Source organism: Eubalaena glacialis, chromosome 1 (assembly GCF_028564815.1).
Source record: "Eubalaena glacialis isolate mEubGla1 chromosome 1, mEubGla1.1.hap2.+ XY, whole genome shotgun sequence".
Classification (NCBI taxonomy): Eukaryota; Metazoa; Chordata; class Mammalia; order Artiodactyla; family Balaenidae; genus Eubalaena; species Eubalaena glacialis.
In genome coordinates this window covers 91,942,600-91,967,252 of record NC_083716.1, presented here as the reverse complement: position 1 = coordinate 91,967,252, position 24,653 = coordinate 91,942,600, and the positions used below count along the sequence as shown (strand labels likewise).

The window sequence follows — 24,653 nt, the reverse complement described above, 5'->3', positions numbered from 1 at the left end:
CGAGGCCTCCTGTCGCCTGCCTGGGCGGGCGGCAGGGCCCTGCCGGAGAGGGCTGGCCGCCGGCATGGCGGTAAGGCGCAGGCGCCAGCGAAGCTGGGCCTCAAGAGGTACCGCGCGGGCCCCTCCTGCGTCTACGGCCATACCACCCTGAACGCGCCCGATCTCGTCTGATCTCGGAAGCTAAGCAGGGTCGGGCCTGGTTAGTACTTGGATGGGAGCCCGCCTGGGAATACCGGGTGCTGTAGGCTTTTTGCCTCCCGCTCCGCCTTCTCCTTTAGTCGCCCGCCGCCTCCGCCCCCGCCCCCGCCCCCGCCGGGCAGCGCTGCAGGCCCCACCTCCTCCGGCCCCTCCCACCACAGCGCGCCAGAGGGGGCGCTCCGCGCCGGCCTGGCCGGCCAGGCGGCCAGAAGGCGGCCCTGGAAGGCAGCCGCCACCCCAGCCGCTCCCGTGGTGGCTGGCCCGGACCCAGACTCCGCCGCAGGCCGGGGTGCCGTCCGTGCGGCCCACGAAGCCCTCGACCTGCACTTGGCCGCCCCCACCGGAGCCCAGCCGCGCCGCAGCCCCCTGTCTGCCCGTGTGTCTCTCCACAGCTCCCTCCGGAAAAAGCCCACCCTTTGCCACTTCGCCACGGCCGAGAGTGGGAGCGGGGTCGTGGGCTGGGACCGGTTCGCTGGGCTGGCTAGACACCAGGCGCCGGGAACTTTGCTCGGCAGTTGGCGTGGGGGCAAGGGTGGCGTTGCTGTGTCTAAGGGGCCGTGCCGGCTCAATGGTGGCTCCCAGTGGCTTCGGGCCAACTGCCGTTGGGCAGGCGGGCCGGCCAGGCCGTGGCTGGGCTGCGCCTAGCACTGTGTGGATTGACAGGGTGGGGAATGCACAAGGGACCGAGGGCCACAGGCCCTTAAGCCTCCGGGGCCAAGTCCTGTGAGCGTTGAGCGGCTCTGGGGCGGAGGGCCAAGCGCCTACAGGCCTGGAGGGTCCCGCCTGACCTGAGCTGCGAAGTCGCCCACAACTCCACCACCCCCGGGCCCTCGAGGCCTCCTGTCGCTTGCCTGGGCAGACGGCAGGGCCGCGCCGGAGAGGGTTGGCTGCCGGGCTGGCGGTAAGTCGCCAGCACCAGCGAAGCTAAGCCTCAAGAGGCACACCGTGGCCCCCGCTGCATTCTACGGCCACACCTCCCTGAACGCACCACACCTCGTCTGATCTCGGAAGCTAATCAGGGTCTGGCCTGTTTCGTACCTGGATGGGAGACCACATGGGAATACCGAGTGCTGTAGGCTTTTTTGCCTCCCGCTCCGCCTTGACATTTAGTGGCCCGCGGCCGAGGCCGCCTCCGCCCCCGCTGAGCACCGCTGCAGGCCTCACCTCCTCACGTCCCTCCCAACACAGCGCGCCGGAGGGATCGCTCCCCGCCGAGCTGGCTGGACATGCGGCCAGAATGCGGCCCTGGAAGGCAGCCGCCACCCCAGCCGCTCCCGTGGTGGCTGGCCCGGACCCAGACTCCGCCGCAGGCCGGGGTGCCGTCCGTGCGGCCCGCGAGGCCCTCGACCTGCACTTGGCCGCCCCCACCGGAGCCCAGCCGCGCCGCAGCCCCCTGTCTGCCCGTGTGTCTCTCCACAGCTCCCTCCGGAAAAAGCCCCCCCTCCGCCGTTTCGCCACGGCCGGGGGCGGGAGCGGGGGCGGGGGCCGGGGCCGCTTCTCCGGGCCTGCCGTCCACCAGGGCCGGGGTCCTGTGCTCGGCGGGCGGCGTGGGGGCAAGGGGGGGCCTTGCTGGGGCTAAGGGGCCGTGCCCACTCCATGGTGGCTCCCAGTGGCTTTGGGCCAGCTGCTGCCCGGCCGGAGGGCCGGCCCGGCCGTGGCCGGGCTGCGCCTAACTCCGCGTGGGCGGGCAGGGGGGGATGCCCAAGGGACCGCGGCCGCCGGGCCCTGAAGCCTCCGGGGCCGCGTCCCTGTGAGCGTCGAGCGGGATCTGCGGCGGGGCGCCAAGCGCCGACGGGCCTGGAGCGTCCCGCCCGCCCTGGGCTGCGAGGTGGCCCACCACTCCGCCACCCCCGGGTCCCCGAGGCCTCCTGTCGCCTGCCTGGGCGGGCGGCAGGGCCCTGCCGGAGAGGGCTGGCCGCCGGCATGGCGGTAAGGCGCAGGCGCCAGCGAAGCTGGGCCTCAAGAGGCACCGCGCGGGCCCCTCCTGCGTCTACGGCCATACCACCCTGAACGCGCCCGATCTCGTCTGATCTCGGAAGCTAAGCAGGGTCGGGCCTGGTTAGTACTTGGATGGGAGACCGCCTGGGAATACCGGGTGCTGTAGGCTTTTTGCCTCCCGCTCCGCCTTCTCCTTTAGTCGCCCGCCGCCTCCGCCCCCGCCCCCGCCCCCGCCCCCGCCGGGCACCGCTGCAGGCCCCACCTCCTCCGGCCCCTCCCACCACAGCGCGCCAGAGGGGGCGCTCTCCGCCTGCCTGGCCGGCCAGGCGGCCAGAAGGCGGCCCTGGAAGGCAGCCGCATCCCAGCCGCTCCCGGGGTGGCTGGCCTGAACCCAGACTCCGCCTCAGGCCCGGGTGCCGGCCGTGCGGCCCGCGAGCCCCTTGACCTGCACCTGGCCGCCCCCACCAGCGCCCAGCCCCGGCGCAGCCACCTATCTGCCGGTGTGTCTCTCCACAGCTCCCTCCGGAAAAAGCCCCCCCTCCGCCGTTTCGCCACGGCCGGGGGCGGGAGCGGGGGCGGGGGCCGGGGCCGGTGCTCCGGGCCGGCCGGCCACAAGGCGCCGGGTCCTGTGCTCGGCGGGTGGCGTGGGGGCAAGGGTGGCCTTGCTGGGGCTAAGGGGCCGTGCCGACTCAATGGTGGCTCCCAGTGGGTTAAGGGCCGACTGCCGTCGGGCAGGAGGGCCGGCCCGGGCTGCGGCTGGGCTGCGCCTAGCGCCGCGTGGGCGGGCAGAGGGGAGGCCCAAGGGACCGCGGGCCCCGGGCCCTGAAGCCTCCGGGGCCACGTCCCTGTGAGCGACGTGTGGGATCTGGGGCGGGGCGCCAAGCGCCGAACGGTTTGGTGGGTCCCGCCCGCCCTGGGCTGGGAGGTCGCCGAACCCTCCGCCACCCCCCTGGTACCCGAGGCCGCCGTTGCCCTGCCTGGGCGGGCGGCGGGGCCCTGCCGGGGCGGGCTGGCCGCCGGGCTGGCGGGGAGGCGCAAGCGCGAGCGAAGCTGGGCCTCAAGAGGCACTCCGCGGGCCCCTTTTAACGTCTACGGCCATACCACCCTGAACGCGCCCGATCTCGTCTGATCTCGGAAGCTAAGCAGGGTCGGGCCTGGTTAGTACTTGGATGGGAGACCGCCTGGGAATACCGGGTGCTGTAGGCTTTTTTGCCTCCCGCTCCGCCTTGACATTTAGTGGCCCGCGGCCGAGGCCGCCTCCGCCCCCGCTGAGCACCGCTGCAGGCCTCACCTCCTCACGTCCCTCCCAACACAGCGCGCCGGAGGGATCGCTCCCCGCCGAGCTGGCTGGACATGCGGCCAGAATGCGGCCCTGGAAGGCAGCCGCCACCCCAGCCGCTCCCGTGGTGGCTGGCCCGGACCCAGACTCCGCCGCAGGCCGGGGTGCCGTCCGTGCGGCCCGCGAGGCCCTCGACCTGCACTTGGCCGCCCCCACCGGAGCCCAGCCGCGCCGCAGCCCCCTGTCTGCCCGTGTGTCTCTCCACAGCTCCCTCCGGAAAAAGCCCCCCCTCCGCCTTTTCGCCACGGCCGGGGGCGGGAGCGGGGGCGGGGGCCGGGGCCGCTTCTCCGGGCCTGCCGGCCACCAGGGCCGGGGTCCTGTGCTCGGCGGGCGGCGTGGGGGCAAGGGGGGGCCTTGCTGGGGCTAAGGGGCCGTGCCCACTCCATGGTGGCTCCCAGTGGCTTCGGGCCAGCTGCTGCCCGGCCGGAGGGCCGGCCCGGCCGTGGCCGGGCTGCGCCTAACTCCGCGTGGGCGGGCAGGGGGGGATGCCCAAGGGACCGCGGCCGCCGGGCCCTGAAGCCTCCGGGGCCGCGTCCCTGTGAGCGTCGAGCGGGATCTGCGGCGGGGCGCCAAGCGCCGACGGGCCTGGAGCGTCCCGCCCGCCCTGGGCTGCGAGGTGGCCCACCACTCCGCCACCCCCGGGTCCCCGAGGCCTCCTGTCGCCTGCCTGGGCGGGCGGCAGGGCCCTGCCGGAGAGGGCTGGCCGCCGGCATGGCGGTAAGGCGCAGGCGCCAGCGAAGCTGGGCCTCAAGAGGCACCGCGCGGGCCCCTCCTGCGTCTACGGCCATACCACCCTGAACGCGCCCGATCTCGTCTGATCTCGGAAGCTAAGCAGGGTCGGGCCTGGTTAGTACTTGGATGGGAGACCGCCTGGGAATACCGGGTGCTGTAGGCTTTTTGCCTCCCGCTCCGCCTTCTCCTTTAGTCGCCCGCCGCCTCCGCCCCCGCCCCCGCCCCCGCCCCCGCCGGGCACCGCTGCAGGCCCCACCTCCTCCGGCCCCTCCCACCACAGCGCGCCAGAGGGGGCGCTCTCCGCCTGCCTGGCCGGCCAGGCGGCCAGAAGGCGGCCCTGGAAGGCAGCCGCATCCCAGCCGCTCCCGGGGTGGCTGGCCTGAACCCAGACTCCGCCTCAGGCCCGGGTGCCGGCCGTGCGGCCCGCGAGCCCCTTGACCTGCACCTGGCCGCCCCCACCAGCGCCCAGCCCCGGCGCAGCCACCTATCTGCCGGTGTGTCTCTCCACAGCTCCCTCCGGAAAAAGCCCCCCCTCCGCCGTTTCGCCACGGCCGGGGGCGGGAGCGGGGGCGGGGGCCGGGGCCGGTGCTCCGGGCCGGCCGGCCACAAGGCGCCGGGTCCTGTGCTCGGCGGGTGGCGTGTGGGCAAGGGTGGCCTTGCTGGGGCTAAGGGGCCGTGCCGACTCAATGGTGGCTCCCAGTGGGTTAAGGGCCGACTGCCGTCGGGCAGGAGGGCCGGCCCGGGCTGCGGCTGGGCTGCGCCTAGCGCCGCGTGGGCGGGCAGAGGGGAGGCCCAAGGGACCGCGGGCCCCGGGCCCTGAAGCCTCCGGGGCCACGTCCCTGTGAGCGACGTGCGGGATCTGGGGCGGGGCGCCAAGCGCCGAACGGTTTGGTGGGTCCCGCCCGCCCTGGGCTGGGAGGTCGCCGAACCCTCCGCCACCCCCCTGGTACCCGAGGCCGCCGTTGCCCTGCCTGGGCGGGCGGCAGGGCCCTGCCGGGGCGGGCTGGCCGCCGGGCTGGCGGGGAGGCGCAAGCGCCAGCGAAGCTGGGCCTCAAGAGGCACTCCGCGGGCCCCTCTTAACGTCTACGGCCATACCACCCTGAACGCGCCCGATCTCGTCTGATCTCGGAAGCTAAGCAGGGTCGGGCCTGGTTAGTACTTGGATGGGAGACCGCCTGGGAATACCGGGTGCTGTAGGCTTTTTGCCTCCCGCTCCGCCTTCTCCTTTAGTCGCCCGCGGCCTAGGCCGAGGCCGAGGCCGAGGCCGAGGCCGCTGCCTCCGCCCCCGCCCCCGCCCCGGCCGGGCAGCGCTGCAGGCCCCACCTCCTCCGGCCCCTCCCACCACAGCGCGCCAGAGGGGGCGCTCCGCGCCGGCCTGGCCGGCCAGGCGGCCAGAAGGCGGCCCTGGAAGGCAGCCGCCACCCCAGCCGCTCCCGTGGTGGCTGGCCCGGACCCAGACTCCGCCGCAGGCCGGGGTGCCGTCCGTGCGGCCCACGAAGCCCTCGACCTGCACTTGGCCGCCCCCACCGGAGCCCAGCCGCGCCGCAGCCCCCTGTCTGCCCGTGTGTCTCTCCACAGCTCCCTCCGGAAAAAGCCCACCCTTTGCCACTTCGCCACGGCCGAGAGTGGGAGCAGGGTCGTGGGCTGGGACCGGTTCGCTGGGCTGGCTAGACACCAGGCGCCGGGAACTTTGCTCGGCAGTTGGCGTGGGGGCAAGGGTGGCGTTGCTGTGTCTAAGGGGCCGTGCCGGCTCAATGGTGGCTCCCAGTGGCTTCGGGCCAACTGCCGTTGGGCAGGCGGGCCGGCCAGGCCGTGGCTGGGCTGCGCCTAGCACTGTGTGGATTGACAGGGTGGGGAATGCACAAGGGACCGAGGGCCACAGGCCCTTAAGCCTCCGGGGCCAAGTCCTGTGAGCGTTGAGCGGCTCTGGGGCGGAGGGCCAAGCGCCTACAGGCCTGGAGGGTCCCGCCTGACCTGAGCTGCGAAGTCGCCCACAACTCCACCACCCCCGGGCCCTCGAGGCCTCCTGTCGCTTGCCTGGGCGGACGGCAGGGCCGCGCCGGAGAGGGTTGGCTGCCGGGCTGGCGGTAAGTCGCCAGCACCAGCGAAGCTAAGCCTCAAGAGGCACACCGTGGCCCCCGCTGCATTCTACGGCCACACCTCCCTGAACGCACCACACCTCGTCTGATCTCGGAAGCTAATCAGGGTCTGGCCTGTTTCGTACCTGGATGGGAGACCACATGGGAATACCGAGTGCTGTAGGCTTTTTTGCCTCCCGCTCCGCCTTGACATTTAGTGGCCCGCGGCCGAGGCCGCCTCCGCCCCCGCTGAGCACCGCTGCAGGCCTCACCTCCTCACGTCCCTCCCAACACAGCGCGCCGGAGGGATCGCTCCCCGCCGAGCTGGCTGGACATGCGGCCAGAATGCGGCCCTGGAAGGCAGCCGCCACCCCAGCCGCTCCCGTGGTGGCTGGCCCGGACCCAGACTCCGCCGCAGGCCGGGGTGCCGTCCGTGCGGCCCGCGAGGCCCTCGACCTGCACTTGGCCGCCCCCACCGGAGCCCAGCCGCGCCGCAGCCCCCTGTCTGCCCGTGTGTCTCTCCACAGCTCCCTCCGGAAAAAGCCCCCCCTCCGCCGTTTCGCCACGGCCGGGGGCGGGAGCGGGGGCGGGGGCCGGGGCCGCTTCTCCGGGCCTGCCGTCCACCAGGGCCGGGGTCCTGTGCTCGGCGGGCGGCGTGGGGGCAAGGGGGGGCCTTGCTGGGGCTAAGGGGCCGTGCCCACTCCATGGTGGCTCCCAGTGGCTTCGGGCCAGCTGCTGCCCGGCCGGAGGGCCGGCCCGGCCGTGGCCGGGCTGCGCCTAACTCCGCGTGGGCGGGCAGGGGGGGATGCCCAAGGGACCGCGGCCGCCGGGCCCTGAAGCCTCCGGGGCCGCGTCCCTGTGAGCGTCGAGCGGGATCTGCGGCGGGGCGCCAAGCGCCGACGGGCCTGGAGCGTCCCGCCCGCCCTGGGCTGCGAGGTGGCCCACCACTCCGCCACCCCCGGGTCCCCGAGGCCTCCTGTCGCCTGCCTGGGCGGGCGGCAGGGCCCTGCCGGAGAGGGCTGGCCGCCGGCATGGCGGAAAGGCGCAGGCGCCAGCGAAGCTGGGCCTCAAGATGCACCGCGCGGGCCCCTCCTGCGTCTACGGCCATACCACCCTGAACGCGCCCGATCTCGTCTGATCTCGGAAGCTAAGCAGGGTCGGGCCTGGTTAGTACTTGGATGGGAGACCGCCTGGGAATACCGGGTGCTGTAGGCTTTTTGCCTCCCGCTCCGCCTTCTCCTTTAGTCGCCCGCCGCCTCCGCCCCCGCCCCCGCCCCCGCCGGGCAGCGCTGCAGGCCCCACCTCCTCCGGCCCCTCCCACCACAGCGCGCCAGAGGGGGCGCTCCGCGCCGGCCTGGCCGGCCAGGCGGCCAGAAGGCGGCCCTGGAAGGCAGCCGCCACCCCAGCCGCTCCCGTGGTGGCTGGCCCGGACCCAGACTCCGCCGCAGGCCGGGGTGCCGTCCGTGCGGCCCACGAAGCCCTCGACCTGCACTTGGCCGCCCCCACCGGAGCCCAGCCGCGCCGCAGCCCCCTGTCTGCCCGTGTGTCTCTCCACAGCTCCCTCCGGAAAAAGCCCACCCTTTGCCACTTCGCCACGGCCGAGAGTGGGAGCGGGGTCGTGGGCTGGGACCGGTTCGCTGGGCTGGCTAGACACCAGGCGCCGGGAACTTTGCTCGGCAGTTGGCGTGGGGGCAAGGGTGGCGTTGCTGTGTCTAAGGGGCCGTGCCGGCTCAATGGTGGCTCCCAGTGGCTTCGGGCCAACTGCCGTTGGGCAGGCGCGCCGGCCAGGCCGTGGCTGGGCTGCGCCTAGCACTGTGTGGATTGACAGGGTGGGGAATGCACAAGGGACCGAGGGCCACAGGCCCTTAAGTCTCCGGGGCCAAGTCCTGTGAGGGTTGAGCGGCTCTGGGGCGGAGGGCCAAGCGCCTACAGGCCTGGAGGGTCCCGCCTGACCTGAGCTGCGAAGTCGCCCACAACTCCACCACCCCCGGGCCCTCGAGGCCTCCTGTCGCTTGCCTGGGCGGACGGCAGGGCCGCGCCGGAGAGGGTTGGCTGCCGGGCTGGCGGTAAGTCGCCAGCACCAGCGAAGCTAAGCCTCAAGAGGCACACCGTGGCCCCCGCTGCATTCTACGGCCACACCTCCCTGAACGCACCACACCTCGTCTGATCTCGGAAGCTAATCAGGGTCTGGCCTGTTTCGTACCTGGATGGGAGACCACATGGGAATACCGAGTGCTGTAGGCTTTTTTGCCTCCCGCTCCGCCTTGACATTTAGTGGCCCGCGGCCGAGGCCGCCTCCGCCCCCGCTGAGCACCGCTGCAGGCCTCACCTCCTCACGTCCCTCCCAACACAGCGCGCCGGAGGGATCGCTCCCCGCCGAGCTGGCTGGACATGCGGCCAGAATGCGGCCCTGGAAGGCAGCCGCCACCCCAGCCGCTCCCGTGGTGGCTGGCCCGGACCCAGACTCCGCCGCAGGCCGGGGTGCCGTCCGTGCGGCCCACGAAGCCCTCGACCTGCACTTGGCCGCCCCCACCGGAGCCCAGCCGCGCCGCAGCCCCCTGTCTGCCCGTGTGTCTCTCCACAGCTCCCTCCGGAAAAAGCCCACCCTTTGCCACTTCGCCACGGCCGAGAGTGGGAGCGGGGTCGTGGGCTGGGACCGGTTCGCTGGGCTGGCTAGACACCAGGCGCCGGGAACTTTGCTCGGCAGTTGGCGTGGGGGCAAGGGTGGCGTTGCTGTGTCTAAGGGGCCGTGCCGGCTCAATGGTGGCTCCCAGTGGCTTCGGGCCAACTGCCGTTGGGCAGGCGGGCCGGCCAGGCCGTGGCTGGGCTGCGCCTAGCACTGTGTGGATTGACAGGGTGGGGAATGCACAAGGGACCGAGGGCCACAGGCCCTTAAGCCTCCGGGGCCAAGTCCTGTGAGCGTTGAGCGGCTCTGGGGCGGAGGGCCAAGCGCCTACAGGCCTGGAGGGTCCCGCCTGACCTGAGCTGCGAAGTCGCCCACAACTCCACCACCCCCGGGCCCTCGAGGCCTCCTGTCGCTTGCCTGGGCGGACGGCAGGGCCGCGCCGGAGAGGGTTGGCTGCCGGGCTGGCGGTAAGTCGCCAGCACCAGCGAAGCTAAGCCTCAAGAGGCACACCGTGGCCCCCGCTGCATTCTACGGCCACACCTCCCTGAACGCACCACACCTCGTCTGATCTCGGAAGCTAATCAGGGTCTGGCCTGTTTCGTACCTGGATGGGAGACCACATGGGAATACCGAGTGCTGTAGGCTTTTTTGCCTCCCGCTCCGCCTTGACATTTAGTGGCCCGCGGCCGAGGCCGCCTCCGCCCCCGCTGAGCACCGCTGCAGGCCTCACCTCCTCACGTCCCTCCCAACACAGCGCGCCGGAGGGATCGCTCCCCGCCGAGCTGGCTGGACATGCGGCCAGAATGCGGCCCTGGAAGGCAGCCGCCACCCCAGCCGCTCCCGTGGTGGCTGGCCCGGACCCAGACTCCGCCGCAGGCCGGGGTGCCGTCCGTGCGGCCCGCGAGGCCCTCGACCTGCACTTGGCCGCCCCCACCGGAGCCCAGCCGCGCCGCAGCCCCCTGTCTGCCCGTGTGTCTCTCCACAGCTCCCTCCGGAAAAAGCCCCCCCCTCCGCCGTTTCGCCACGACCGGGGGCGGGAGCGGGGGCGGGGGCCGGGGCCGCTTCTCCGGGCCTGCCGGCCACCAGGGCCGGGGTCCTGTGCTCGGCGGGCGGCGTGGGGGCAAGGGGGGGCCTTGCTGGGGCTAAGGGGCCGTGCCCACTCCATGGTGGCTCCCAGTGGCTTCGGGCCAGCTGCTGCCCGGCCGGAGGGCCGGCCCGGCCGTGGCCGGGCTGCGCCTAACTCCGCGTGGGCGGGCAGGGGGGGATGCCCAAGGGACCGCGGCCGCCGGGCCCTGAAGCCTCCGGGGCCGCGTCCCTGTGAGCGTCGAGCGGGATCTGCGGCGGGGCGCCAAGCGCCGACGGGCCTGGAGCGTCCCGCCCGCCCTGGGCTGCGAGGTGGCCCACCACTCCGCCACCCCCGGGTCCCCGAGGCCTCCTGTCGCCTGCCTGGGCGGGCGGCAGGGCCCTGCGGGAGAGGGCTGGCCGCCGGCATGGCGGTAAGGCGCAGGCGCCAGCGAAGCTGGGGCCTCAAGAGGCACCGCGCGGGCCCCTCCTGCGTCTACGGCCATACCACCCTGAACGCGCCCGATCTCGTCTGATCTCGGAAGCTAAGCAGGGTCGGGCCTGGTTAGTACTTGGATGGGAGACCGCCTGGGAATACCGGGTGCTGTAGGCTTTTTGCCTCCCGCTCCGCCTTCTCCTTTAGTCGCCCGCCGCCTCCGCCCCCGCCCCGGCCCCCGCCGGGCAGCGCTGCAGGCCCCACCTCCTCCGGCCCCTCCCACCACAGCGCGCCAGAGGGGGCGCTCCGCGCCGGCCTGGCCGGCCAGGCGGCCAGAAGGCGGCCCTGGAAGGCAGCCGCCACCCCAGCCGCTCCCGTGGTGGCTGGCCCGGACCCAGACTCCGCCGCAGGCCGGGGTGCCGTCCGTGCGGCCCACGAAGCCCTCGACCTGCACTTGGCCGCCCCCACCGGAGCCCAGCCGCGCCGCAGCCCCCTGTCTGCCCGTGTGTCTCTCCACAGCTCCCTCCGGAAAAAGCCCACCCTTTGCCACTTCGCCACGGCCGAGAGTGGGAGCGGGGTCGTGGGCTGGGACCGGTTCGCTGGGCTGGCTAGACACCAGGCGCCGGGAACTTTGCTCGGCAGTTGGCGTGGGGGCAAGGGTGGCGTTGCTGTGTCTAAGGGGCCGTGCCGGCTCAATGGTGGCTCCCAGTGGCTTCGGGCCAACTGCCGTTGGGCAGGCGGGCCGGCCAGGCCGTGGCTGGGCTGCGCCTAGCACTGTGTGGATTGACAGGGTGGGGAATGCACAAGGGACCGAGGGCCACAGGCCCTTAAGTCTCCGGGGCCAAGTCCTGTGAGGGTTGAGCGGCTCTGGGGCGGAGGGCCAAGCGCCTACAGGCCTGGAGGGTCCCGCCTGACCTGAGCTGCGAAGTCGCCCACAACTCCACCACCCCCGGGCCCTCGAGGCCTCCTGTCGCTTGCCTGGGCGGACGGCAGGGCCGCGCCGGAGAGGGTTGGCTGCCGGGCTGGCGGTAAGTCGCCAGCACCAGCGAAGCTAAGCCTCAAGAGGCACACCGTGGCCCCCGCTGCATTCTACGGCCACACCTCCCTGAACGCACCACACCTCGTCTGATCTCGGAAGCTAATCAGGGTCTGGCCTGTTTCGTACCTGGATGGGAGACCACATGGGAATACCGAGTGCTGTAGGCTTTTTTGCCTCCCGCTCCGCCTTGACATTTAGTGGCCCGCGGCCGAGGCCGCCTCCGCCCCGCTGAGCACCGCTGCAGGCCTCACCTCCTCACGTCCCTCCCAACACAGCGCGCCGGAGGGATCGCTCCCCGCCGAGCTGGCTGGACATGCGGCCAGAATGCGGCCCTGGAAGGCAGCCGCCACCCCAGCCGCTCCCGTGGTGGCTGGCCCGGACCCAGACTCCGCCGCAGGCCGGGGTACCGTCCGTGCGGCCCACGAAGCCCTCGACCTGCACTTGGCCGCCCCCACCGGAGCCCAGCCGCGCCGCAGCCCCCTGTCTGCCCGTGTGTCTCTCCACAGCTCCCTCCGGAAAAAGCCCCCCCTCCGCCGTTTCGCCACGGCCGGGGGCGGGAGCGGGGGCGGGGGCCGGGGCCGCTTCCCGGGCCTGCCGTCCACCAGGGCTGGGGTCCTGTGCTCGGCGGGCGGCGTGGGGGCAAGGGGGGGCCTTGCTGGGGCTAAGGGGCCGTGCCCACTCCATGGTGGCTCCCAGTGGCTTCGGGCCAGCTGCTGCCCGGCCGGAGGGCCGGCCCGGCCGTGGCCGGGCTGCGCCTAACTCCGCGTGGGCGGGCAGGGGGGGATGCCCAAGGGACCGCGGCCGCCGGGCCCTGAAGCCTCCGGGGCCGCGTCCCTGTGAGCGTCGAGCGGGATCTGCGGCGGGGCGCCAAGCGCCGACGGGCCTGGAGCGTCCCGCCCGCCCTGGGCTGCGAGGTGGCCCACCACTCCGCCACCCCCGGGTCCCCGAGGCCTCCTGTCGCCTGCCTGGGCGGGCGGCAGGGCCCTGCCGGAGAGGGCTGGCCGCCGGCATGGCGGTAAGGCGCAGGCGCCAGCGAAGCTGGGCCTCAAGAGGCACCGCGCGGGCCCCTCCTGCGTCTACGGCCATACCACCCTGAACGCGCCCGATCTCGTCTGATCTCGGAAGCTAAGCAGGGTCGGGCCTGGTTAGTACTTGGATGGGAGACCGCCTGGGAATACCGGGTGCTGTAGGCTTTTTGCCTCCCGCTCCGCCTTCTCCTTTAGTCGCCCGCCGCCTCCGCCCCCGCCCCCGCCCCCGCCCCCGCCGGGCACCGCTGCAGGCCCCACCTCCTCCGGCCCCTCCCACCACAGCGCGCCAGAGGGGGCGCTCTCCGCCTGCCTGGCCGGCCAGGCGGCCAGAAGGCGGCCCTGGAAGGCAGCCGCATCCCAGCCGCTCCCGGGGTGGCTGGCCTGAACCCAGACTCCGCCTCAGGCCCGGGTGCCGGCCGTGCGGCCCGCGAGCCCCTTGACCTGCACCTGGCCGCCCCCACCAGCGCCCAGCCCCGGCGCAGCCACCTATCTGCCGGTGTGTCTCTCCACAGCTCCCTCCGGAAAAAGCCCCCCCTCCGCCGTTTCGCCACGGCCGGGGGCGGGAGCGGGGGCGGGGGCCGGGGCCGGTGCTCCGGGCCGGCCGGCCACAAGGCGCCGGGTCCTGTGCTCGGCGGGTGGCGTGGGGGCAAGGGTGGCCTTGCTGGGGCTAAGGGGCCGTGCCGACTCAATGGTGGCTCCCAGTGGGTTAAGGGCCGACTGCCGTCGGGCAGGAGGGCCGGCCCGGGCTGCGGCTGGGCTGCGCCTAGCGCCGCGTGGGCGGGCAGAGGGGAGGCCCAAGGGACCGCGGGCCCCGGGCCCTGAAGCCTCCGGGGCCACGTCCCTGTGAGCGACGTGCGGGATCTGGGGCGGGGCGCCAAGCGCCGAACGGTTTGGTGGGTCCCGCCCGCCCTGGGCTGGGAGGTCGCCGAACCCTCCGCCACCCCCCTGGTACCCGAGGCCGCCGTTGCCCTGCCTGGGCGGGCGGCGGGGCCCTGCCGGGGCGGGCTGGCCGCCGGGCTGGCGGGGAGGCGCAAGCGCCAGCGAAGCTGGGCCTCAAGAGGCACTCCGCGGGCCCCTCTTAACGTCTACGGCCATACCACCCTGAACGCGCCCGATCTCGTCTGATCTCGGAAGCTAAGCAGGGTCGGGCCTGGTTAGTACTTGGATGGGAGACCGCCTGGGAATACCGGGTGCTGTAGGCTTTTTGCCTCCCGCTCCGCCTTCTCCTTTAGTCGCCCGCGGCCTAGGCCGAGGCCGAGGCCGAGGCCGAGGCCGCTGCCTCCGCCCCCGCCCCCGCCCCCGCCGGGCAGCGCTGCAGGCCCCACCTCCTCCGGCCCCTCCCACCACAGCGCGCCAGAGGGGGCGCTCCGCGCCGGCCTGGCCGGCCAGGCGGCCAGAAGGCGGCCCTGGAAGGCAGCCGCCACCCCAGCCGCTCCCGTGGTGGCTGGCCCGGACCCAGACTCCGCCGCAGGCCGGGGTGCCGTCCGTGCGGCCCACGAAGCCCTCGACCTGCACTTGGCCGCCCCCACCGGAGCCCAGCCGCGCCGCAGCCCCCTGTCTGCCCGTGTGTCTCTCCACAGCTCCCTCCGGAAAAAGCCCACCCTTTGCCACTTCGCCACGGCCGAGAGTGGGAGCGGGGTCGTGGGCTGGGACCGGTTCGCTGGGCTGGCTAGACACCAGGCGCCGGGAACTTTGCTCGGCAGTTGGCGTGGGGGCAAGGGTGGCGTTGCTGTGTCTAAGGGGCCGTGCCGGCTCAATGGTGGCTCCCAGTGGCTTCGGGCCAACTGCCGTTGGGCAGGCGGGCCGGCCAGGCCGTGGCTGGGCTGCGCCTAGCACTGTGTGGATTGACAGGGTGGGGAATGCACAAGGGACCGAGGGCCACAGGCCCTTAAGCCTCCGGGGCCAAGTCCTGTGAGCGTTGAGCGGCTCTGGGGCGGAGGGCCAAGCGCCTACAGGCCTGGAGGGTCCCGCCTGACCTGAGCTGCGAAGTCGCCCACAACTCCACCACCCCCGGGCCCTCGAGGCCTCCTGTCGCTTGCCTGGGCGGACGGCAGGGCCGCGCCGGAGAGGGTTGGCTGCCGGGCTGGCGGTAAGTCGCCAGCACCAGCGAAGCTAAGCCTCAAGAGGCACACCGTGGCCCCCGCTGCATTCTACGGCCACACCTCCCTGAACGCACCACACCTCGTCTGATCTCGGAAGCTAATCAGGGTCTGGCCTGTTTCGTACCTGGATGGGAGACCACATGGGAATACCGAGTGCTGTAGGCTTTTTTGCCTCCCGCTCTGCCTTGACATTTAGTGGCCCGCGGCCGAGGCCGCCTCCGCCCCCGCTGAGCACCGCTGCAGGCCTCACCTCCTCACGTCCCTCCCAACACAGCGCGCCGGAGGGATCGCTCCCCGCCGAGCTGGCTGGACATGCGGCCAGAATGCGGCCCTGGAAGGCAGCCGCCACCCCAGCCGCTCCCGTGGTGGCTGGCCCGGACCCAGACTCCGCCGCAGGCCGGGGTACCGTCCGTGCGGCCCACGAGGCCCTCGACCTGCACTTGGCCGCCCCCACCGGAGCCCAGCCGCGCCGCAGCCCCCTGTCTGCCCGTGTGTCTCTCCACAGCTCCCTCCGGAAAAAGCCCCCCCTCCGCCGTTTCGCCACGGCCGGGGGCGGGAGCGGGGGCGGGGGCCGGGGCCGCTTCTCCGGGCCTGCCGTCCACCAGGGCCGGGGTCCTGTGCTCGGCGGGCGGCGTGGGGGCAAGGGGGGGCCTTGCTGGGGCTAAGGGGCCGTGCCCACTCCATGGTGGCTCCCAGTGGCTTCGGGCCAGCTGCTGCCCGGCCGGAGGGCCGGCCCGGCCGTGGCCGGGCTGCGCCTAACTCCGCATGGGCGGGCAGGGGGGGATGCCCAAGGGACCGCGGCCGCCGGGCCCTGAAGCCTCCGGGGCCGCGTCCCTGTGAGCGTCGAGCGGGATCTGCGGCGGGGCGCCAAGCGCCGACGGGCCTGGAGCGTCCCGCCCGCCCTGGGCTGCGAGGTGGCCCACCACTCCGCCACCCCCGGGTCCCCGAGGCCTCCTGTCGCCTGCCTGGGCGGGCGGCAGGGCCCTGCCGGAGAGGGCTGGCCGCCGGCATGGCGGTAAGGCGCAGGCGCCAGCGAAGCTGCGTCTCAAGAGGCACCGCGCGGGCCCCTCCTGCGTCTACGGCCATACCACCCTGAACGCGCCCGATCTCGTCTGATCTCGGAAGCTAAGCAGGGTCGGGCCTGGTTAGTACTTGGATGGGAGACCGCCTGGGAATACCGGGTGCTGTAGGCTTTTTGCCTCCCGCTCCGCCTTCTCCTTTAGTCGCCCGCCGCCTCCGCCCCCGCCCCCGCCCCCGCCCCCGCCGGGCACCGCTGCAGGCCCCACCTCCTCCGGCCCCTCCCACCACAGCGCGCCAGAGGGGGCGCTCTCCGCCTGCCTGGCCGGCCAGGCGGCCAGAAGGCGGCCCTGGAAGGCAGCCGCATCCCAGCCGCTCCCGGGGTGGCTGGCCTGAACCCAGACTCCGCCTCAGGCCCGGGTGCCGGCCGTGCGGCCCGCGAGCCCCTTGACCTGCACCTGGCCGCCCCCACCAGCGCCCAGCCCCGGCGCAGCCACCTATCTGCCGGTGTGTCTCTCCACAGCTCCCTCCGGAAAAAGCCCCCCCTCCGCCGTTTCGCCACGGCCGGGGGCGGGAGCGGGGGCGGGGGCCGGGGCCGGTGCTCCGGGCCGGCCGGCCACAAGGCGCCGGGTCCTGTGCTCGGCGGGTGGCGTGGGGGCAAGGGTGGCCTTGCTGGGGCTAAGGGGCCGTGCCGACTCAATGGTGGCTCCCAGTGGGTTAAGGGCCGACTGCCGTCGGGCAGGAGGGCCGGCCCGGGCTGCGGCTGGGCTGCGCCTAGCGCCGCGTGGGCGGGCAGAGGGGAGGCCCAAGGGACCGCGGGCCCCGGGCCCTGAAGCCTCCGGGGCCACGTCCCTGTGAGCGACGTGCGGGATCTGGGGCGGGGCGCCAAGCGCCGAACGGTTTGGTGGGTCCCGCCCGCCCTGGGCTGGGAGGTCGCCGAACCCTCCGCCACCCCCCTGGTACCCGAGGCCGCCGTTGCCCTGCCTGGGCGGGCGGCGGGGCCCTGCCGGGGCGGGCTGGCCGCCGGGCTGGCGGGGAGGCGCAAGCGCCAGCGAAGCTGGGCCTCAAGAGGCACTCCGCGGGCCCCTCTTAACGTCTACGGCCATACCACCCTGAACGCGCCCGATCTCGTCTGATCTCGGAAGCTAAGCAGGGTCGGGCCTGGTTAGTACTTGGATGGGAGACCGCCTGGGAATACCGGGTGCTGTAGGCTTTTTGCCTCCCGCTCCGCCTTCTCCTTTAGTCGCCCGCGGCCTAGGCCGAGGCCGAGGCCGAGGCCGAGGCCGCTGCCTCCGCCCCCGCCCCCGCCCCCGCCGGGCAGCGCTGCAGGCCCCACCTCCTCCGGCCCCTCCCACCACAGCGCGCCAGAGGGGGCGCTCCGCGCCGGCCTGGCCGGCCAGGCGGCCAGAAGGCGGCCCTGGAAGGCAGCCGCCACCCCAGCCGCTCCCGTGGTGGCTGGCCCGGACCCAGACTCCGCCGCAGGCCGGGGTGCCGTCCGTGCGGCCCACGAAGCCCTCGACCTGCACTTGGCCGCCCCCACCGGAGCCCAGCCGCGCCGCAGCCCCCTGTCTGCCCGTGTGTCTCTCCACAGCTCCCTCCGGAAAAAGCCCACCCTTTGCCACTTCGCCACGGCCGAGAGTGGGAGCGGGGTCGTGGGCTGGGACCGGTTCGCTGGGCTGGCTAGACACCAGGCGCCGGGAACTTTGCTCGGCAGTTGGCGTGGGGGCAAGGGTGGCGTTGCTGTGTCTAAGGGGCCGTGCCGGCTCAATGGTGGCTCCCAGTGGCTTCGGGCCAACTGCCGTTGGGCAGGCGGGCCGGCCAGGCCGTGGCTGGGCTGCGCCTAGCACTGTGTGGATTGACAGGGTGGGGAATGCACAAGGGACCGAGGGCCACAGGCCCTTAAGCCTCCGGGGCCAAGTCCTGTGAGCGTTGAGCGGCTCTGGGGCGGAGGGCCAAGCGCCTACAGGCCTGGAGGGTCCCGCCTGACCTGAGCTGCGAAGTCGCCCACAACTCCACCACCCCCGGGCCCTCGAGGCCTCCTGTCGCTTGCCTGGGCGGACGGCAGGGCCACGCCGGAGAGGGTTGGCTGCCGGGCTGGCGGTAAGTCGCCAGCACCAGCGAAGCTAAGCCTCAAGAGGCACACCGTGGCCCCCGCTGCATTCTACGGCCACACCTCCCTGAACGCACCACACCTCGTCTGATCTCGGAAGCTAATCAGGGTCTGGCCTGTTTCGTACCTGGATGGGAGACCACATGGGAATACCGAGTGCTGTAGGCTTTTTTGCCTCCCGCTCCGCCTTGACATTTAGTGGCCCGCGGCCGAGGCCGCCTCCGCCCCCGCTGAGCACCGCTGCAGGCCTCACCTCCTCACGTCCCTCCCAACACAGCGCGCCGGAGGGATCGCTCCCCGCCGAGCTGGCTGGACATGCGGCCAGAATGCGGCCCTGGAAGGCAGCCGCCACCCCAGCCGCTCCCGTGGTGGCTGGCCCGGACCCAGACTCCGCCGCAGGCCGGGGTGCCGTCCGTGCGGCCCACGAAGCCCTCGACCTGCACTTGGCCGCCCCCACCGGAGCCCAGCCGCGCCGCAGCCCCCTGTCTGCCCGTGTGTCTCTCCACAGCTCCCTCCGGAAAAAGCCCACCCTTTGCCACTTCGCCACGGCCGAGAGTGGGAGCGGGGTCGTGGGCTGGGACCGGTTCGCTGGGCTGGCTAGACACCAGGCGCCGGGAACTTTGCTCGGCAGTTGGCGTGGGGGCAAGGGTGGCGTTGCTGTGTCTAAGGGGCCGTGCCGGCTCAATGGTGGCTCCCAGTGGCTTCGGGCCAACTGCCGTTGGGCAGGCGCGCCGGCCAGGCCGTGGCTGGGCTGCGCCTAGCACTGTGTGGATTGACAGGGTGGGGAATGCACAAGGGACCGAGGGCCACAGGCCCTTAAGCCTCCGGGGCCAAGTCCTGTGAGCGTTGAGTGGCTCTGGGGCGGAGGGCCAAGCGCCTACAGGCCTGGAGGGTCCCGCCTGACCTGAGCTGCGAAGTCGCCCACAACTCCACCACCCCCGGGCCCTCGAGGCCTCCTGTCGCTTGCCTGGGCGGACGGCAGGGCCGCGCCGAGAGGGTTGGCTGCCGGGCTGGCGGTAAGTCGCCAGCACCAGCGAAGCTAAGCCTCAAGAGGCACACCGTGGCCCCCGCTGCATTCTACGGCCACACCTCCCTGAACGCACCACACCTCGTCTGATCTCGGAAGCTAATCAGGGTCTGGCCTGTTTCGTACCTGGATGGGAGACCACATGGGAATACCGAGTGCTGTAGGCTTTTTTGCCTCCCGCTCCGCCTTGACATTTAGTGGCCCGCGGCCGAGGCCGCCTCCGCCCCCGCTGAGCACCGCTGCAGGCCTCACCTCCTCACGTCCCTCCCAACACAGCGCGCCGGAGGGATCGCTCCCCGCCGAGCTGGCTGGACATGCGGCCAGAATGCGGCCCTGGAAGGCAGCCGCCACCCCAGCCGCTCCCGTGGTGGCTGGCCCGGACCCAGACTCCGCCGCAGGCCGGGGTGCCGTCCGTGCGGCCCGCGAGGCCCTCGACCTGCACTTGGCCGCCCCCACCGGAGCCCAGCCGCGCCGCAGCCCCCTGTCTGCCCGTGTGTCTCTCCACAGCTCCCTCCGGAAAAAGCCCCCCCTCCGCCGTTTCGCCACGGCCGGGGGCGGGAGCGGGGGCGGGGGCCGGGGCCGCTTCTCCGGGCCTGCCGTCCACCAGGGCCGGGGTCCTGTGCTCGGCGGGCGGCGTGGGGGCAAGGGGGGGCCTTGCTGGGGCTAAGGGGCCGTGCCCACTCCATGGTGGCTCCCAGTGGCTTCGGGCCAGCTGCTGCCCGGCCGGAGGGCCGGCCCGGCCGTGGCCGGGCTGCGCCTAACTCCGCGTGGGCGGGCAGGGGGGGATGCCCAAGGGACCGCGGCCGCCGGGCCCTGAAGCCTCCGGGGCCGCGTCCCTGTGAGCGTCGAGCGGGATCTGCGGCGGGGCGCCAAGCGCCGACGGGCCTGGAGCGTCCCGCCCGCCCTGGGCTGCGAGGTGGCCCACCACTCCGCCACCCCCGGGTCCCCGAGGCCTCCTGTCGCCTGCCTGGGCGGGCGGCAGGGCCCTGCCGGAGAGGGCTGGCCGCCGGCATGGCGGAAAGGCGCAGGCGCCAGCGAAGCTGGGCCTCAAGATGCACCGCGCGGGCCCCTCCTGCGTCTACGGCCATACCACCCTGAACGCGCCCGATCTCGTCTGATCTCGGAAGCTAAGCAGGGTCGGGCCTGGTTAGTACTTGGATGGGAGACCGCCTGGGAATACCGGGTGCTGTAGGCTTTTTGCCTCCCGCTCCGCCTTCTCCTTTAGTCGCCCGCCGCCTCCGCCCCCGCCCCCGCCCCCGCCGGGCAGCGCTGCAGGCCCCACCTCCTCCGGCCCCTCCCACCACAGCGCGCCAGAGGGGGCGCTCCGCGCCGGCCTGGCCGGCCAGGCGGCCAGAAGGCGGCCCTGGAAGGCAGCCGCCACCCCAGCCGCTCCCGTGGTGGCTGGCCCGGACCCAGACTCCGCCGCAGGCCGGGGTGCCGTCCGTGCGGCCCACGAAGCCCTCGACCTGCACTTGGCCGCCCCCACCGGAGCCCAGCCGCGCCGCAGCCCCCTGTCTGCCCGTGTGTCTCTCCACAGCTCCCTCCGGAAAAAGCCCACCCTTTGCCACTTCGCCACGGCCGAGAGTGGGAGCGGGGTCGTGGGCTGGGACCGGTTCGCTGGGCTGGCTAGACACCAGGCGCCGGGAACTTTGCTCGGCAGTTGGCGTGGGGGCAAGGGTGGCGTTGCTGTGTCTAAGGGGCCGTGCCGGCTCAATGGTGGCTCCCAGTGGCTTCGGGCCAACTGCCGTTGGGCAGGCGGGCCGGCCAGGCCGTGGCTGGGCTGCGCCTAGCACTGTGTGGATTGACAGGGTGGGGAATGCACAAGGGACCGAGGGCCACAGGCCCTTAAGTCTCCGGGGCCAAGTCCTGTGAGGGTTGAGCGGCTCTGGGGCGGAGGGCCAAGCGCCTACAGGCCTGGAGGGTCCCGCCTGACCTGAGCTGCGAAGTCGCCCACAACTCCACCACCCCCGGGCCCTCGAGGCCTCCTGTCGCTTGCCTGGGCGGACGGCAGGGCCGCGCCGGAGAGGGTTGGCTGCCGGGCTGGCGGTAAGTCGCCAGCACCAGCGAAGCTAAGCCTCAAGAGGCACACCGTGGCCCCCGCTGCATTCTACGGCCACACCTCCCTGAACGCACCACACCTCGTCTGATCTCGGAAGCTAATCAGGGTCTGGCCTGTTTCGTACCTGGATGGGAGACCACATGGGAATACCGAGTGCTGTAGGCTTTTTTGCCTCCCGCTCCGCCTTGACATTTAGTGGCCCGCGGCCGAGGCCGCCTCCGCCCCGCTGAGCACCGCTGCAGGCCTCACCTCCTCACGTCCCTCCCAACACAGCGCGCCGGAGGGATCGCTCCCCGCCGAGCTGGCTGGACATGCGGCCAGAATGCGGCCCTGGAAGGCAGCCGCCACCCCAGCCGCTCCCGTGGTGGCTGGCCCGGACCCAGACTCCGCCGCAGGCCGGGGTACCGTCCGTGCGGCCCACGAAGCCCTCGACCTGCACTTGGCCGCCCCCACCGGAGCCCAGCCGCGCCGCAGCCCCCTGTCTGCCCGTGTGTCTCTCCACAGCTCCCTCCGGAAAAAGCCCCCCCTCCGCCGTTTCGCCACGGCCGGGGGCGGGAGCGGGGGCGGGGGCCGGGGCCGCTTCCCGGGCCTGCCGTCCACCAGGGCTGGGGTCCTGTGCTCGGCGGGCGGCGTGGGGGCAAGGGGGGGCCTTGCTGGGGCTAAGGGGCCGTGCCCACTCCATGGTGGCTCCCAGTGGCTTCGGGCCAGCTGCTGCCCGGCCGGAGGGCCGGCCCGGCCGTGGCCGGGCTGCGCCTAACTCCGCGTGGGCGGGCAGGGGGGGATGCCCAAGGGACCGCGGCCGCCGGGCCCTGAAGCCTCCGGGGCCGCGTCCCTGTGAGCGTCGAGCGGGATCTGCGGCGGGGCGCCAAGCGCCGACGGGCCTGGAGCGTCCCGCCCGCCCTGGGCTGCGAGGTGGCCCACCACTCCGCCACCCCCGGGTCCCCGAGGCCTCCTGTCGCCTGCCTGGGCGGGCGGCAGGGCCCTGCCGGAGAGGGCTGGCCGCCGGCATGGCGGTAAGGCGCAGGCGCCAGCGAAGCTGGGCCTCAAGAGGCACCGCGCGGGCCCCTCCTGCGTCTACGGCCATACCACCCTGAACGCGCCCGATCTCGTCTGATCTCGGAAGCTAAGCAGGGTCGGGCCTGGTTAGTACTTGGATGGGAGACCGCCTGGGAATACCGGGTGCTGTAGGCTTTTTGCCTCCCGCTCCGCCTTCTCCTTTAGTCGCCCGCCGCCTCCGCCCCCGCCCCCGCCCCCGCCCCCGCCGGGCACCGCTGCAGGCCCCACCTCCTCCGGCCCCTCCCACCACAGCGCGCCAGAGGGGGCGCTCTCCGCCTGCCTGGCCGGCCAGGCGGCCAGAAGGCGGCCCTGGAAGGCAGCCGCATCCCAGCCGCTCCCGGGGTGGCTGGCCTGAACCCAGACTCCGCCTCAGGCCCGGGTGCCGGCCGTGCGGCCCGCGAGCCCCTTGACCTGCACCTGGCCGCCCCCACCAGCGCCCAGCCCCGGCGCAGCCACCTATCTGCCGGTGTGTCTCTCCACAGCTCCCTCCGGAAAAAGCCCCCCCTCCGCCGTTTCGCCACGGCCGGGGGCGGGAGCGGGGGCGGGGGCCGGGGCCGGTGCTCCGGGCCGGCCGGCCACAAGGCGCCGGGTCCTGTGCTCGGCGGGTGGCGTGGGGGCAAGGGTGGCCTTGCTGGGGCTAAGGGGCCGTGCCGACTCAATGGTGGCTCCCAGTGGGTTAAGGGCCGACTGCCGTCGGGCAGGAGGGCCGGCCCGGGCTGCGGCTGGGCTGCGCCTAGCGCCGCGTGGGCGGGCAGAGGGGAGGCCCAAGGGACCGCGGGCCCCGGGCCCTGAAGCCTCCGGGGCCACGTCCCTGTGAGCGACGTGCGGGATCTGGGGCGGGGCGCCAAGCGCCGAACGGTTTGGTGGGTCCCGCCCGCCCTGGGCTGGGAGGTCGCCGAACCCTCCGCCACCCCCCTGGTACCCGAGGCCGCCGTTGCCCTGCCTGGGCGGGCGGCGGGGCCCTGCCGGGGCGGGCTGGCCGCCGGGCTGGCGGGGAGGCGCAAGCGCCAGCGAAGCTGGGCCTCAAGAGGCACTCCGCGGGCCCCTCTTAACGTCTACGGCCATACCACCCTGAACGCGCCCGATCTCGTCTGATCTCGGAAGCTAAGCAGGGTCGGGCCTGGTTAGTACTTGGATGGGAGACCGCCTGGGAATACCGGGTGCTGTAGGCTTTTTGCCTCCCGCTCCGCCTTCTCCTTTAGTCGCCCGCGGCCTAGGCCGAGGCCGAGGCCGAGGCCGAGGCCGCTGCCTCCGCCCCCGCCCCCGCCCCCGCCGGGCAGCGCTGCAGGCCCCACCTCCTCCGGCCCCTCCCACCACAGCGCGCCAGAGGGGGCGCTCCGCGCCGGCCTGGCCGGCCAGGCGGCCAGAAGGCGGCCCTGGAAGGCAGCCGCCACCCCAGCCGCTCCCGTGGTGGCTGGCCCGGACCCAGACTCCGCCGCAGGCCGGGGTGCCGTCCGTGCGGCCCACGAAGCCCTCGACCTGCACTTGGCCGCCCCCACCGGAGCCCAGCCGCGCCGCAGCCCCCTGTCTGCCCGTGTGTCTCTCCACAGCTCCCTCCGGAAAAAGCCCACCCTTTGCCACTTCGCCACGGCCGAGAGTGGGAGCGGGGTCGTGGGCTGGGACCGGTTCGCTGGGCTGGCTAGACACCAGGCGCCGGGAACTTTGCTCGGCAGTTGGCGTGGGGGCAAGGGTGGCGTTGCTGTGTCTAAGGGGCCGTGCCGGCTCAATGGTGGCTCCCAGTGGCTTCGGGCCAACTGCCGTTGGGCAGGCGGGCCGGCCAGGCCGTGGCTGGGCTGCGCCTAGCACTGTGTGGATTGACAGGGTGGGGAATGCACAAGGGACCGAGGGCCACAGGCCCTTAAGCCTCCGGGGCCAAGTCCTGTGAGCGTTGAGCGGCTCTGGGGCGGAGGGCCAAGCGCCTACAGGCCTGGAGGGTCCCGCCTGACCTGAGCTGCGAAGTCGCCCACAACTCCACCACCCCCGGGCCCTCGAGGCCTCCTGTCGCTTGCCTGGGCGGACGGCAGGGCCGCGCCGGAGAGGGTTGGCTGCCGGGCTGGCGGTAAGTCGCCAGCACCAGCGAAGCTAAGCCTCAAGAGGCACACCGTGGCCCCCGCTGCATTCTACGGCCACACCTCCCTGAACGCACCACACCTCGTCTGATCTCGGAAGCTAATCAGGGTCTGGCCTGTTTCGTACCTGGATGGGAGACCACATGGGAATACCGAGTGCTGTAGGCTTTTTTGCCTCCCGCTCCGCCTTGACATTTAGTGGCCCGCGGCCGAGGCCGCCTCCGCCCCCGCTGAGCACCGCTGCAGGCCTCACCTCCTCACGTCCCTCCCAACACAGCGCGCCGGAGGGATCGCTCCCCGCCGAGCTGGCTGGACATGCGGCCAGAATGCGGCCCTGGAAGGCAGCCGCCACCCCAGCCGCTCCCGTGGTGGCTGGCCCGGACCCAGACTCCGCCGCAGGCCGGGGTACCGTCCGTGCGGCCCACGAGGCCCTCGACCTGCACTTGGCCGCCCCCACCGGAGCCCAGCCGCGCCGCAGCCCCCTGTCTGCCCGTGTGTCTCTCCACAGCTCCCTCCGGAAAAAGCCCCCCCTCCGCCGTTTCGCCACGGCCGGGGGCGGGAGCGGGGGCGGGGGCCGGGGCCGCTTCTCCGGGCCTGCCGTCCACCAGGGCCGGGGTCCTGTGCTCGGCGGGCGGCGTGGGGGCAAGGGGGGGCCTTGCTGGGGCTAAGGGGCCGTGCCCACTCCATGGTGGCTCCCAGTGGCTTCGGGCCAGCTGCTGCCCGGCCGGAGGGCCGGC

At 73.5% G+C, this 24,653-nt stretch overlaps 14 non-coding genes and 10 pseudogenes across 14 annotated transcripts; all 24 read left to right on the top strand.

Moving 5' to 3' along the window:
• Positions 1–129: 129 nt before the first annotated feature.
• On the top strand, positions 130–248 carry LOC133104293 (5S ribosomal RNA). Its single transcript, XR_009703516.1, has one exon. It is a non-coding gene; the product is annotated as a 5S ribosomal RNA (ribosomal RNA).
• A 910-nt stretch (positions 249–1,158) lies between these two features.
• Positions 1,159–1,277, top strand: LOC133075020 (5S ribosomal RNA; annotated as a pseudogene).
• Positions 1,278–2,186: 909 nt separating this feature from the next.
• On the top strand, positions 2,187–2,305 carry LOC133102679 (5S ribosomal RNA). Its single transcript, XR_009703039.1, has one exon. It is a non-coding gene; the product is annotated as a 5S ribosomal RNA (ribosomal RNA).
• A 918-nt stretch (positions 2,306–3,223) lies between these two features.
• LOC133102623 (5S ribosomal RNA) lies at positions 3,224–3,342 on the top strand. The gene has a single exon (XR_009703021.1). It is a non-coding gene; the product is annotated as a 5S ribosomal RNA (ribosomal RNA).
• A 909-nt stretch (positions 3,343–4,251) lies between these two features.
• Positions 4,252–4,370, top strand: LOC133102572 (5S ribosomal RNA). The gene has a single exon (XR_009702995.1). It is a non-coding gene; the product is annotated as a 5S ribosomal RNA (ribosomal RNA).
• A 918-nt stretch (positions 4,371–5,288) lies between these two features.
• On the top strand, positions 5,289–5,407 carry LOC133102513 (5S ribosomal RNA). The gene has a single exon (XR_009702974.1). It is a non-coding gene; the product is annotated as a 5S ribosomal RNA (ribosomal RNA).
• A 946-nt stretch (positions 5,408–6,353) lies between these two features.
• LOC133075014 (5S ribosomal RNA) lies at positions 6,354–6,472 on the top strand (annotated as a pseudogene).
• Positions 6,473–7,381: 909 nt separating this feature from the next.
• Positions 7,382–7,500, top strand: LOC133102447 (5S ribosomal RNA). The gene has a single exon (XR_009702952.1). It is a non-coding gene; the product is annotated as a 5S ribosomal RNA (ribosomal RNA).
• A 910-nt stretch (positions 7,501–8,410) lies between these two features.
• On the top strand, positions 8,411–8,529 carry LOC133075011 (5S ribosomal RNA; annotated as a pseudogene).
• A 908-nt stretch (positions 8,530–9,437) lies between these two features.
• LOC133075008 (5S ribosomal RNA) lies at positions 9,438–9,556 on the top strand (annotated as a pseudogene).
• Positions 9,557–10,467: 911 nt separating this feature from the next.
• On the top strand, positions 10,468–10,586 carry LOC133102382 (5S ribosomal RNA). The gene has a single exon (XR_009702938.1). It is a non-coding gene; the product is annotated as a 5S ribosomal RNA (ribosomal RNA).
• A 910-nt stretch (positions 10,587–11,496) lies between these two features.
• On the top strand, positions 11,497–11,615 carry LOC133075007 (5S ribosomal RNA; annotated as a pseudogene).
• A 907-nt stretch (positions 11,616–12,522) lies between these two features.
• On the top strand, positions 12,523–12,641 carry LOC133102328 (5S ribosomal RNA). The gene has a single exon (XR_009702903.1). It is a non-coding gene; the product is annotated as a 5S ribosomal RNA (ribosomal RNA).
• Positions 12,642–13,559: 918 nt separating this feature from the next.
• On the top strand, positions 13,560–13,678 carry LOC133102263 (5S ribosomal RNA). The gene has a single exon (XR_009702888.1). It is a non-coding gene; the product is annotated as a 5S ribosomal RNA (ribosomal RNA).
• Positions 13,679–14,624: 946 nt separating this feature from the next.
• On the top strand, positions 14,625–14,743 carry LOC133075006 (5S ribosomal RNA; annotated as a pseudogene).
• Positions 14,744–15,652: 909 nt separating this feature from the next.
• LOC133102182 (5S ribosomal RNA) lies at positions 15,653–15,771 on the top strand. Its single transcript, XR_009702877.1, has one exon. It is a non-coding gene; the product is annotated as a 5S ribosomal RNA (ribosomal RNA).
• A 918-nt stretch (positions 15,772–16,689) lies between these two features.
• Positions 16,690–16,808, top strand: LOC133102134 (5S ribosomal RNA). The gene has a single exon (XR_009702860.1). It is a non-coding gene; the product is annotated as a 5S ribosomal RNA (ribosomal RNA).
• A 946-nt stretch (positions 16,809–17,754) lies between these two features.
• Positions 17,755–17,873, top strand: LOC133075004 (5S ribosomal RNA; annotated as a pseudogene).
• Positions 17,874–18,780: 907 nt separating this feature from the next.
• On the top strand, positions 18,781–18,899 carry LOC133074999 (5S ribosomal RNA; annotated as a pseudogene).
• Positions 18,900–19,808: 909 nt separating this feature from the next.
• LOC133102079 (5S ribosomal RNA) lies at positions 19,809–19,927 on the top strand. Its single transcript, XR_009702846.1, has one exon. It is a non-coding gene; the product is annotated as a 5S ribosomal RNA (ribosomal RNA).
• A 910-nt stretch (positions 19,928–20,837) lies between these two features.
• On the top strand, positions 20,838–20,956 carry LOC133074997 (5S ribosomal RNA; annotated as a pseudogene).
• Positions 20,957–21,863: 907 nt separating this feature from the next.
• Positions 21,864–21,982, top strand: LOC133102025 (5S ribosomal RNA). Its single transcript, XR_009702830.1, has one exon. It is a non-coding gene; the product is annotated as a 5S ribosomal RNA (ribosomal RNA).
• A 918-nt stretch (positions 21,983–22,900) lies between these two features.
• Positions 22,901–23,019, top strand: LOC133101972 (5S ribosomal RNA). Its single transcript, XR_009702813.1, has one exon. It is a non-coding gene; the product is annotated as a 5S ribosomal RNA (ribosomal RNA).
• A 946-nt stretch (positions 23,020–23,965) lies between these two features.
• On the top strand, positions 23,966–24,084 carry LOC133074994 (5S ribosomal RNA; annotated as a pseudogene).
• The last annotated feature ends 569 nt before the right edge of the window (positions 24,085–24,653 follow it).